This window comes from Hemicordylus capensis, chromosome 1 (genome assembly GCF_027244095.1).
Source record: "Hemicordylus capensis ecotype Gifberg chromosome 1, rHemCap1.1.pri, whole genome shotgun sequence".
In the NCBI taxonomy this organism is placed as follows: Eukaryota; Metazoa; Chordata; class Lepidosauria; order Squamata; family Cordylidae; genus Hemicordylus; species Hemicordylus capensis.
Genome location: NC_069657.1, coordinates 162,912,559 through 162,923,925, shown reverse-complemented (window position 1 = coordinate 162,923,925; position 11,367 = coordinate 162,912,559). Strand labels below are relative to the sequence as shown.

Sequence of the window (11,367 nt, the reverse complement as noted above, 5' to 3'; positions counted from 1 at the left end):
GTGAGGCCTGGGTCCAGGAGTACTCCAAAGCTGCACACCTGCTCCTTCTGGGGGAGTGTAGCCCCATCCAGCACAGAGAGATCTAACTCACCCTTCAGATTCTGAGCCCCCACAATGAGCACCTCCGTCTTGCTTGGATTCAGCATCAGTTTGTTATCCCTCATCCAGCCCATTACTGCCTGTAGGCAGGCATTTAGAGAATGAGTGCCATTTCCTGAAGATGAAAAGGAGAAGTAGATTTGGGTGTCATCAGCATACTGATAACACCCAGCACTAAATCTCCTGATGACCTCACCCAGCAGTTTCATGTAGATATTAAAAAGCATTGGTGACAGAATGGAGCCCTGAAGGACTCCATATAACAGCTCCCATTTTGAGGAGCAACTGTCACCAAGCTCCATCATCTGGGATCTTCCCGAGAGATAGGAGCAGAACCACTGCAAAGCAGTGCCCCCTATCTCCAACTCCCCCAGGCAATCCAGAAGGATTCCATTGTCGATGGTTTCGAATGCCGCTGAGAGATCCAGAAGAACCAGCAGAGTCACACTCCCTCTGTCGGTTCCTCGGTAAAGGTCATCCATCAGACCGACCAAGGCTGTCTCAACCCCATAGCCAGCTCTAAAGTCAGTTTGAAATGGGTCTAGATAATCAGTTTCCTCCAAAACTTCCTGGAGCTGGTCGGCCACCACCCTCTCAATCACCTTGCCCAACCAAGGGAGATTTGAGATTTTCTGGGTAAGGCACTGTAAACCTGGAACCAGGGTGACAATTAACATAGAAGGCATTCCTCTCAGCCCTGGTGAGTGCCTCAAGGCACTTTAGATAGGCTCAGAGACACTTTAAAAATGATTCCTTTGATGTTTCAGGGATGTGGCCTGCTGTTTATATTTAACTGTTCTCTAGTTAAATCCCGCTCTACTCCGAGACTTGTGGTGTTAAGAATGCAAATCTGTTATTCCAGGGAGCTGGGTGAGATTATCCTAGAGAGCAGCTTTCAACTCTGGTTATGTTCCAACCTGCCACTCAGTTCATCTTTCTCATGGTCATCTTTCTCAAGGTCTGCCCCTACCTTCCTCCATCTTTACTGCTGAATTTAATTCTAGTCAGGAGTTCAAGCCAGCCTAGAAACAATATCATTTAGCCTAGACAGTCCTTGAGGCAGGCGGTTGTGGTTCCTCAGTGAAACACTCTTTGCATATCCAGAAGTATGACTGTCCTTGATTGATTGATTGATTGATTAAGTGCCACCAAGTTGGTGTTGACTCTTAGCAACCACATAGATAATATTCTCTCCAGGATGATCTGTCTTCAACTTGGCCTTTAAGGTCTCTCAGTGGTGCATTCTTGGCGGTCGTCATAGAGTCCATCCACCTTGCCGCAGGTCGTCCTTTTTTCTTCCCTTCAACTTTCCCCAGCATTATGGACTTCTCAAGGGAGCTGGATCTTTGCATAATGTGTCCGAAGTATGAGAGTCTGAGCCTGGTCATTTTGTATCGAGTGAAAATTCTGGACTGATTTGTTCTAAGATCCATGTGTTTGTTTTCCTGTCCTTAGGAAAGGATAGAAAAACAGAGGACAGAGGCTAAGGCTGTCCTTAGGGATGGGCAAATAGGGGCATTACCCTGTGCTCCATATCTTCCCAGCCCTGAGCCCAAAGTGGTGGAGAGATGGAATCTTCCTCTCCTTAGTGCCCTATCCACCCCCAGCACAGTACCTCCAGTGACTATTGCTGGTGTCTATCTTATGTTTCTTTAAGATTGTGAGCTCTTTGGGGACAGGGTTCTATCTTATTTATTTATTATTTCTCTGTGTAAACCGCCCTGAGCTATTTTTGGAAGGGCGGTATAGAAATTGAATTATTATTATTATTATTATTATTATAGTGCAAGTGCACCATGGGACTGGCTAACTCAAATGTGGCTGCCACAATAGGTGGGTACCGCACTCTGCCAGCGGGGGTGGCACAAACATTTCCCACCACTGTCGGGCCAACCAACTTGGCTGGTTCGTCTGTGGCACACACTGCTCAGCAAACCACAGTGCCGTTGGGCTGGCTGAGTCAGAGAGTGGCTGTTGCGGTGGGCAGGATGATCTGCGCTCCACCAGGGTCATCATCTGCACAGCAGATATTTGTTTCTCATCACTGCTCAGTGTGCAGATAATCCCACCTGTTGCAGTGGCGGTCTTCCAATGTCCTAGGGCACACTCCTTTTGGCACACCGCGGGGCTGGCTGCACTGGAGGGTGTCTGCACTGGAGGGTGCCGTGCTCGGTGGCCCACATATCTCCCGCCATCACTGGCCCAGAGCACGTTTTCCGTCCCGTCTGTCGGTAGAGGTTGCAAGCCTGAGCGCGCCGCAGGGCCGGCTGAGTTGGGGGCGGGGGGGCTGCTGCGGGGGCAGACCTAGGTGCTCTGGTCTACGAGCACCTAGGACTGGTGTGGCTGGCAGGGCGGGGGCGCGGGGAGTGGGGATGCCAGGCAGGAATCTTGGGGCCACGACCGGGGCCCGGACTCTCCGTGCCACCATCGCCTCTGGCGGGGCCCCTCGCTCACCTGCCCTTGCCCTGAGCCCCGCCGCGGCACGCGCCTGCCGCTGCCCTGGAGGAGTCAGGGCCGCCTTCCCACCCGGACGTGATTTCAAAGCGCTCCCAGGAGCAGCGAGGTCCCGAGGCTTGCACCTGGCTCACCCCACCCCGCCGCCCTTCTCCTTCTTCTTCTCCTCCTCCTCCTCCCCCCACCCCGCGGGGCCTGCTCCTCTTCCCCCTCCCCCCCGTGTGAGGAGCTCCTCTTCCTCCTCCTGTTCTCCGTTGCCGCCGCCGCCGCCGCCTTGCTTCCTCACACGGCCCCTTTCCCTTCCGCGGGGGAAGAGAAGCTCGCTCTCTCTGGTGGCAGGTTCGGATCCTGCGGGCGGTTTCCCAGGCTGCACCGCGGCGGCAGCAGCAGCAGCGGCAGCGCTCTCTCTGGCTCGGCCCGTCGCTGTCACCGTCAGGAGGAGGCTGAGGCGGCTGCGCTTCCCCGACCGGCCTGCCGCCGCGGCTGCAACAGCAGCAAGCAGGAAGGAGCCGTTGCTGCCGCCGCCGCCGCCGCCATCATGGTGCCCGGGGCAGGAGCCGGAGCCGCGGCCTGGGGGCTCTGAGCCCCCATCATTTCTCCCCCCGCCCGCCCCCTGCCACCGCTGCCCTCTTCCCACACCTCCATCGTCGTCACCGCGCCGCCGCCGCCGCCCTTCTCTCCGCAGCCTTGGGCCGCCGGTAAGAATCCCCCACCAGCCCCGGGACCGAGAGCGGGAGGCGGGCCCCGGCTGCTCCGCTCGTCCTCCTGCCACCGTCGGTAGGGCCCGAGCAGCCGGTGGCGTAGGCGGGGGTGCGCTTCGGGCCCTGGGGGGCGGGGGCGCGTGCGCGTGGGGGGCAAAGGGGGTAGAATCCGGCTTCTTCTTGGAAGGAGCCCGTCCCTTCCTTCCCGCACCCCCGGCTGCCTGGGGCCTGCTCGGCGAGGGCGAGTGGGGCTGCCGGCTTTGGGCCGCAGCGCAGCAGAGCCAGCAGGCCTCGCTGGGGCTTCTCAGCCCTCGTCCAGCCTCCTCTTCCTCCCGAGTCCTCGCAGGTCGGAAAGCCAAAGGCACAGCAGACCAGCTAAGCAAACAAAGGAAGGGGTTATGGGCAGATCTTCTCTAGGAGGCTTCCAACCCCACGTTTCTTCTCCAGCAAAAGTGGCCTCCTGGAAGAAGAAAAAAGCAGAGCCTAGCAGACAAAGAGGCTTGTAGGGTTGACCGATCTACAGAAATGCACATTCCTAAATCCTTGGCCCAAAGCGATTTCTTCCTCTCCTCGTTTTTCTCCCACTTTCAGTTCTATAACCTTGAGGAATAAGAATAAGGCACACAGCCCAGGACACCACCCTTCAAATATTTGAGACACTGGCTGGGACAATCATGACTACAAAGAGTGACCCCTACCTTATACCCCTTGAACTATCTGACCCTGGGATAGGCAGCCTGATCCAGAAGTGGACAACTCCAACACTAGCTGCTTCCTGTTTAGCAAGGGGTTCCCAGGATTCCTAAAGACGCCTGACAAACATAACAGACAAAGAGACCTGGGAATTGACAGATCCATATAAACGGGCACCTCGGGCCACTTGACAATTCACAGTCAATTCTGTATTGTGAACTTTGCATTTTAGTATAGAAGGGTAGATAATCCTTTGGCAACACTTTCCCCCTCCCTCTTTTAAAAACCTTGTCTTAGAAATAAGAATGAGTCCCAGAGGTCCTCTTGAATCCTGAGGGCTCTGAAATTAGATATACAGAACTAGAGAGATTTAGCCTTTTCCCCCCCTGTTTAGCAGCAGACTCCAGTCTCCTTAGAGACAGACTATCAGGGAGATAAAGCCTGCAATCCTATGCACATTTACATAGGAGTAAATCCCATTGATCTCTGTGGAATTTACTTTTTAGTAAATGTGTATAAGATCAGGCTGCATAAAGATTCATGAATCCAGAAATGTATAGATTCCCCATTCCTAAGCATTTATAAACCACCTTCTACCAGTATAGCCCAAATATAGTGTTCTTCAAGTACTGAATTCTTGAACTGAGAAATGCAAACACACTAGGGCTATCTGCTTTCTGTCTTTGCTGGTTGGATCAATAGATTGTCTAGGCATTTCTATCTTAGCTCATGTTCCTGTACAATAAGAATTTTGCAGTTTACTTTTGAGGTTAATTCACACTTGTAGTTTGACCTGAGCACCATTTAGTCTTGGCTGTTTACAGATCATCTGTCTATTCAAGTGACTTTTTTGCCACAAACACAGCATGCCCAAGCAGATCACAGTGAGATATTAACTGTTCACTTCAGGGGCAAGCTTAGGATGAATGGGAAGAGAGAACTGGGGTAACTCTAGATAAAGCTAAACTAGCGGACTCCCACCTACATCTGTCTCTAGGCTGTAAACATTGTTGAATATTGAACATGCTTAAGATCTCTAGTTCTAGTGTAGCAGTTTCCTCCATTGGAGTGCATTTGGAATTATTTTAGTGGAGAAACACAGATGGAAGATGTTACATTGGAACTGTTAATCCATACACATTTTTGAAGACTGTTTGTCAGTAGTAAGTTGAGGCCATCAAACGGCTGCAAGTTATCTGTCTCTGCACAAATCTTGGAATTCTTCATGTTGATGAAGAATTCTGATGCAGGGTTTTCTATCTATGTTTGCATCAGACTAATCTGAAAAATATTCCCATGAAGGATGACATTGGAAATGACTCTCACTTATTCTTTTTCTCAGTTCTAATTTTCCAAGCCAACAACTTGCCTGGTTTGTTTGCAAATTCAAAAGTATTTGAAAACTGACTCATAAATGTGCTTTTATTTTATCTTTGCTAGAATGTGAGACTTATATTTAGTTTCAAGGTTTGAGAATACTGGGACTAAAATATGTTAATACAGAAGATTCTTCATGTTAAGCTTTTTTGTTGTGTAGTGCTCTGTATAGAAGATTGGGGTCCATTTCTACAGTAAAAGAAAAGTTGAGATTTGTGTTTGGGTAGCATCTTACTGTGTTTTTCACAAGAATCATCATCTTCAACTTACAACATCTTTTCGATTTATTGTCTTTTTTATAAGCTATCAGCACTTTTTAGGACATTGTCACTATGAGTTTGAAGGTGGCATCCCTTTTGTACTGACAGTTTCTTTTGGATGTTAGTCTTCACAACCATTGAGAAAATCTTGCTTTCTTTTCAGAATAGTGTTTCTAGAATATTAATTTTCTTACAGATATATATTTACTTGGCTATAGTTTTGCACTCAGCTACCTAGAAATAGGTTCCTTGGATTCCACTGATACTGGCAGATGTGCACCATTTTGCAGGGTTGTAGTGTTTACTTTTTGGAAAAGTTAATTCAGGTTGCTTACTTCTATGAAAATCCATTTCTCAAACTGGTTTTCCAGTGTCCCAAACATTGCCCCAAATGCAAAAATCAATAGATGCTTATGGAATATATATTTCTGGCATAATGTTTTCCTGCTCAGGGAAGGATTTTTGGCCTGCTGCAACCATACACTCTAGATTTGTTCAAAAATATATAGTAACTTTTACCTTTGTATATGTTATTTGAAGAGACTACTTCAAAGCATGTTAAAGTGATTGAAGAAAATATCAGTTTAATTATTACTAGAGTTTCACAAGTTGGAGTTATGCTGAGATTGCTTGTGTAAATAGTTTTCTTTATTATTTTGACTGCATTGCTCAGAGTGACAATAGATTCCATGATGATAAAATGACATCCTTACAGTAATAAAAGAGCTCTATTATTTTACACTGTAGATACAGCTTACTAGAGCATTGTAAATAAATGCTGAAGTTCTTCAGTTTTCTGGTTTCATATCTTTAACCAATCGAGACAAATACCAGATGATTCAGGAGAAGATTTGAAGGAGAAGAAAACCCTGCTCTCAGACATGTACCTGTAGATATCAGTTGGGACATCATTTGTACTTATTAGAGATGCGTCTTCTAAATGTCATTGTTTGAGACCAGCTCAAATTTTGGATCAATTTCATTTTACTTTTTTCTTTAAAATGACTATGGTAACGCTAGACATTTCTGTTTTTTCTGTAAACATCTGATCATTTTTTAAACTCAGACAAAGTCACCAGGGATTAAAAAATGAACACTGTAGTTTTCAGACTTTTATTTAAAGAGCACTGTGTCTGCTTCTGGATAAGGAAAAGACATGGTCCCTCCACTGAGAAAAATGAAAAGGAAAGATTGTGCCATCAAGTCGGTGTTGACTCCTGGCGGCCACAGAGCCATGTGGTTTTCTTGGTAGACTACAGGAGGGTTTCACCATTGCCTCCTCCCATGCAGTATGAGATGATGCCTTTCAGCATCTTCCTATATTGCTGCTGCCCAATATAGGTATTTCCCATAGTCTGGGAAATATACCAGTGGGGATTCGAACTGACAGCCTCTTGCTCCCTAGGCAGGTTGCTTCCCTGCTGCGCCGTTAGGTAGCATTCCAGTGAGAAACCACACACAATCATAAACATGCCAGAGAATGTGAAAGTAGTATCATAGGAACATAGGAAACTGCCATATACTGAGTCAGACCATTGGTCTACCTAGCACAGTGTTGTCTTCACAGACTGGCAGCGGCTTCCCCAAGGTTGCAGGCAGGAATCCCTCTCAGCCCTATTTTGGAGAAGCCAGGGAGCAAACTTGAAACCTTCTGTTCTTCCCAGAGCAGCTTCATCCCCTGAGGGGAATATCTTGCAGTGCTCACACATCAAGTCTCCCATTGATATGCAACCAGGGCAGACCCTGCTTAGCTATGGGAACAAGTCATGCTTGCTACCACAAGACCAGCTCTCCTCTCCTTCAACAGGTGTAAGAACAAATAGCTTATAGTAGAGCAGGGGTTCCCAACTGTTGGTTATCCCAGATGTTTCTGAACTACAACTCCCATCATCTCCAGCTACAATTTATTGTGGCTGGGGATGATGGGAGTTGTAGTTCAGCAACATCTGGAGTGCCACAGGTTGGGAACCCCTGCAGTAGGGTGATTATACAGTTATTTTGCAAGCCAAGATAAAATGTTTTGCGATAGGAATGTTGCCAATGCTTTCAAGGTGATTACAATCTTGACTTCCAGTGGGTCCTACAATAATCCAAGTATTGGTGTGGTTTTGAAATTGCTTGGTTGGAAGAGATTATACTTCGGTATGGTCAAAAGATGCTTAAATTTACATTAATTTTAGCAGAGAGAAACCTTGCTTAAAACCGGTATATTTGTTTTCTCTTCTCTACTAGTTACTGACTCCTTCATGGTTATTTGCTGATCAGCCCGTAACGTTCTTTTTCAAAGTTGCGGAGGTGCAATCTAAAAATTTGTATCTGAGTTATTTTTTTTTAACATTGCTTTCAAAAATGTAAAGCAAACACTGCAGTCATCACATAACACCAGTTTCAAAGTAAGCAAACAATCTGCAACCATTAAACAAAATGTATGTATTTATTTATTTTTGATATATTTTTTACATTTTATATCCTGCTCTTCCTCCAAGGAGCCCAGAGCGGTGTACTACATACTTAAGTTTCTCCTCACAACAACCCTGTGATGTAGGTTAGGCTGAGAGAGAAGTGACTAGCCCAGAGTCACCCAATTGTTACACATTAAATCTCCGTAGTAATGCATTGATCATCTAGGTATCTATTTCAACAAAAGTTAAATAAGATTTAACAGGATTCTCCAAATAGATTATGCCACACTTCCAAAATGTTCATATTAGGCAATCTAGCCAATTTCATTTGATATATTATAACCCCTGCTAATTTGGCAAAGAGGCACCTTTTAACATGGTGATTCTCTTTATTTAGCAGGGGGAGAGTAACTGGCCCTATCCACCCCCAGCCCAGTACCTCCAGTGACCGTTGCTGGTGTCTATCTTATTTTTCTTTTAGACTGTGAGCCCTTTGGGGTCAGGGATCCATCTTATTTATTTATTATTTCTCTGTGTAAACCGCCCTGAGCCATTTTTGGAAGGGTGGTATAGAAATCGAATTAATATAATATAGGAACCCCCAACGCTTTTAAGAACAATAGTTTCCTGCAGGGTGGATTTGATTTAAATCAAACTGATTTAATTCACGATTTAAATCACGATTTAAATCACTAGTCAGTAAGGCTTGATTTAAATAATAGTTTTCTACATAAAGACTAATTCTTGCTGGTATAACTTTAATATGCAAGTAGATGGAGATTTTTAGAATAACAACTTTTCATATTAGTTTTTTTATCCCCAGTTTAATAGGTTAATCATTCATATTTGGACAACTTTTCTGTTGTACTTAGGAAGGAGAAAAATAACCATTACCTTAATAATAACAATTTAAATAGATTTATTCAACTGAAACAATAACATTACAGCATATGTTATTTGCTTAAACAAACATCCATGTTTGTTAACTAATTTGGCTAAACAAAATATATATATTTTAAGAAACTTAGACTGTCAGCCCAGGCTACACATGAAAAACTTAAATACTGTCCTCTGTAGCTCACTCGTCATCTTCATCTTCTTCTTTGTTCATAATCTGGAAAAGAAAAACAAGCTTTCTTGCTTTATCGGGTCCCAAACGATTTCTCAATTTAGAATGAATGAGTCCAAAGGAAGAGAATATTCTTTCAACGCCTGCAGAAGAAGCTACTGCTGTTAAAAGTGAAATCATTACTTGAACAGTCTCTAAATCCAAGTGCTTAAGTGACTTCCACCAGTTCACTGGTGTGACTTTCTTTAAAATGTCTTCAGCAAACATATATTTCTTGAATGGTTCCCCCTTAGCTTTGAAGTTTATTATAGTTGGCATTACAGATGGATGATTGCTGGATACCCATGTCATAGCTAACTCCTCTTCCTCAGCACTTAAGTTTTGACCCTGGTACTGGATATTGACAATATTTGCCAAAAAATGAGCTGGAGACAGTACTTGTCCCATTCGTTTTTTTAATGCTTGTAATTTAATTCTGTCCAGGTGTAGTTCTGTTTTTAAGTGTTCACTCCTTTGGATTTGGAATTTGGAAGTGTTCCTTCCAAATTTCAACAGCATCAGCAATAAAACAGCTATTTTTCTGTATTTTGTTTAAAGATTCAGAGATGGGTTTCAGGATGCTCAGCATATGTTCAACATTTCTCTTAAGCCCAATGTTGAGGATTTTGGCCGTGACAGTGCCATCTATTTTATCTCGATTTTGTTCACAAACTGTCATCAGAATAGGCCAGTTCTTGATATACTGCTCAAAACAGTCCACCACAGAGTTCCATCTAACATCTTGTGGGAGCGTTAGCTTGGTTCCACCCATCCTTTTCAGAGCTGCTGCAGCAACGTGATTGTTACGGAAGTATTTAGCAATTTCAACAACATTAGTCTTTATTTCTGGAACACTTAAGTCTTTGGCTAAGAGGTGCAGCAAATGAGCACTGCAACCATATGTTATTAGCTTTGTATTCCCTTCCTGCTCTTCTAAATTTCTTCTCATCTTGGATACATTTGCAGCATTGTCTGTGACCAAACTGCGTACTAGACATTTGAATTTTTGTTCACATGTTGTTATAGCTTTTACTGCCACTTCTTGTAAGTATTCTGCTGTGTGTGCATTTCCTGACGTATCAATTGTTTGTGCAAGGAAGACTTTCCCTTCTTCTGTTGTTATACAAGCACATACAATAGGATCATTGTGGACATTACTCCACCCATCAATACTTAGGTTAACAATTCTACCCTCCAGAGCTGTTGCACATTGCTCCATTTCTCTGTCATACACTTTATCCAGCAGTTTCCCTGCAACATCTGCTCTGCTGGGTGGACTGTATCCTGATCTCAGTGACTGAACCATATTAATGAAATGTGGGTTCTCAGTCAGACAGAAAGAAGAGTTCGTTGCATAAACAAACTGGGCAATTTTTTCATCAATTAACTCTTTTTCTAATCTGCTAGTTTTTATCACAAACTTATCTATGGTGGTTCCAGGAGGGAAGGATTTTTTCTTTCTTTTAGGCGATAGTGATATGTGGCTGTGGGTGTCTGATGATGATGCTAATGAAGCACTATCCTGGATGGATAACTCTGAAACTGTAGAACAGGAGGGTGGTGATCTTGAAGGTGGATAGTTTCCAGAATCCATGAATTCCCCTAAACAAAAAAGTCAATGCTGTTATTTTATTGTTTATACAATTTCTGCTTATTGTACACAGCACTGCCCCAAAAGGAATATTTGCTTTTCTTCATAACTCTACCAAATGACAGTAACATGCAGTAATAATAAGAAATATAATTTTGCTCAAACATGACAGTTCAAGGCAGTCTTTAGAAATATTATATGATTCAATAAAAATGTTTACCAACCTGAAGATCCTGCCTGTTCAAATGTGTTTCTTTGGTCATCTTCATCACAGCACTTCTCATGATGTTGCCTCATTCGGGCCACCAGGCCTTGCATTTCTTTGTTGCAGTGTTTGCATTTTGCACGCATGCCTGCCTTACCGATAGGTAAAGGAACTTCATTAAAATATTGCCAAACTGGGTCTCTTTTACGGCCTGCTGCCATTATAGGTTTTTTCCTCCAAGGAAAGAATGTGATAAACCTCAGGTCATACACACAAAAAGATCCAAAGACTTGTCTGTCTGTGGCTATGCAGTATTGTGCTCAGAAAGTTTCACTTTCATTTTGTACTGCTTGTCTGCTTGCCCCTCCCTCCTCACACTTAGTTTCACTTTCTTCTTGTGCAGATCTATTCCACTCCAAACAATCAGAAAAAATATTGTTTCTATTCTATTTCACTGAACTTCTTGAAACTTAGCAC

General features: G+C 44.3%; 1 protein-coding gene across 4 annotated transcripts in view; it reads left to right on the top strand.

Moving 5' to 3' along the window:
* The first annotated feature begins 2,920 nt into the window (after positions 1-2,920).
* ZNF148 (zinc finger protein 148) overlaps positions 2,921-11,367 on the top strand; it is a 70,582-nt gene continuing 62,135 nt past the window's right edge. For 2 of the 4 annotated variants that reach the window (XM_053265385.1, XM_053265366.1), the window contains exon 1: positions 2,924-3,251. The gene's annotated coding sequence lies outside the window, so the exon portion shown is untranslated. Of the gene's footprint in view, positions 3,252-11,367 lie in introns of all 4 variants that reach the window. The other 2 variants (XM_053265376.1, XM_053265390.1) reach the window with 2 other exon arrangements.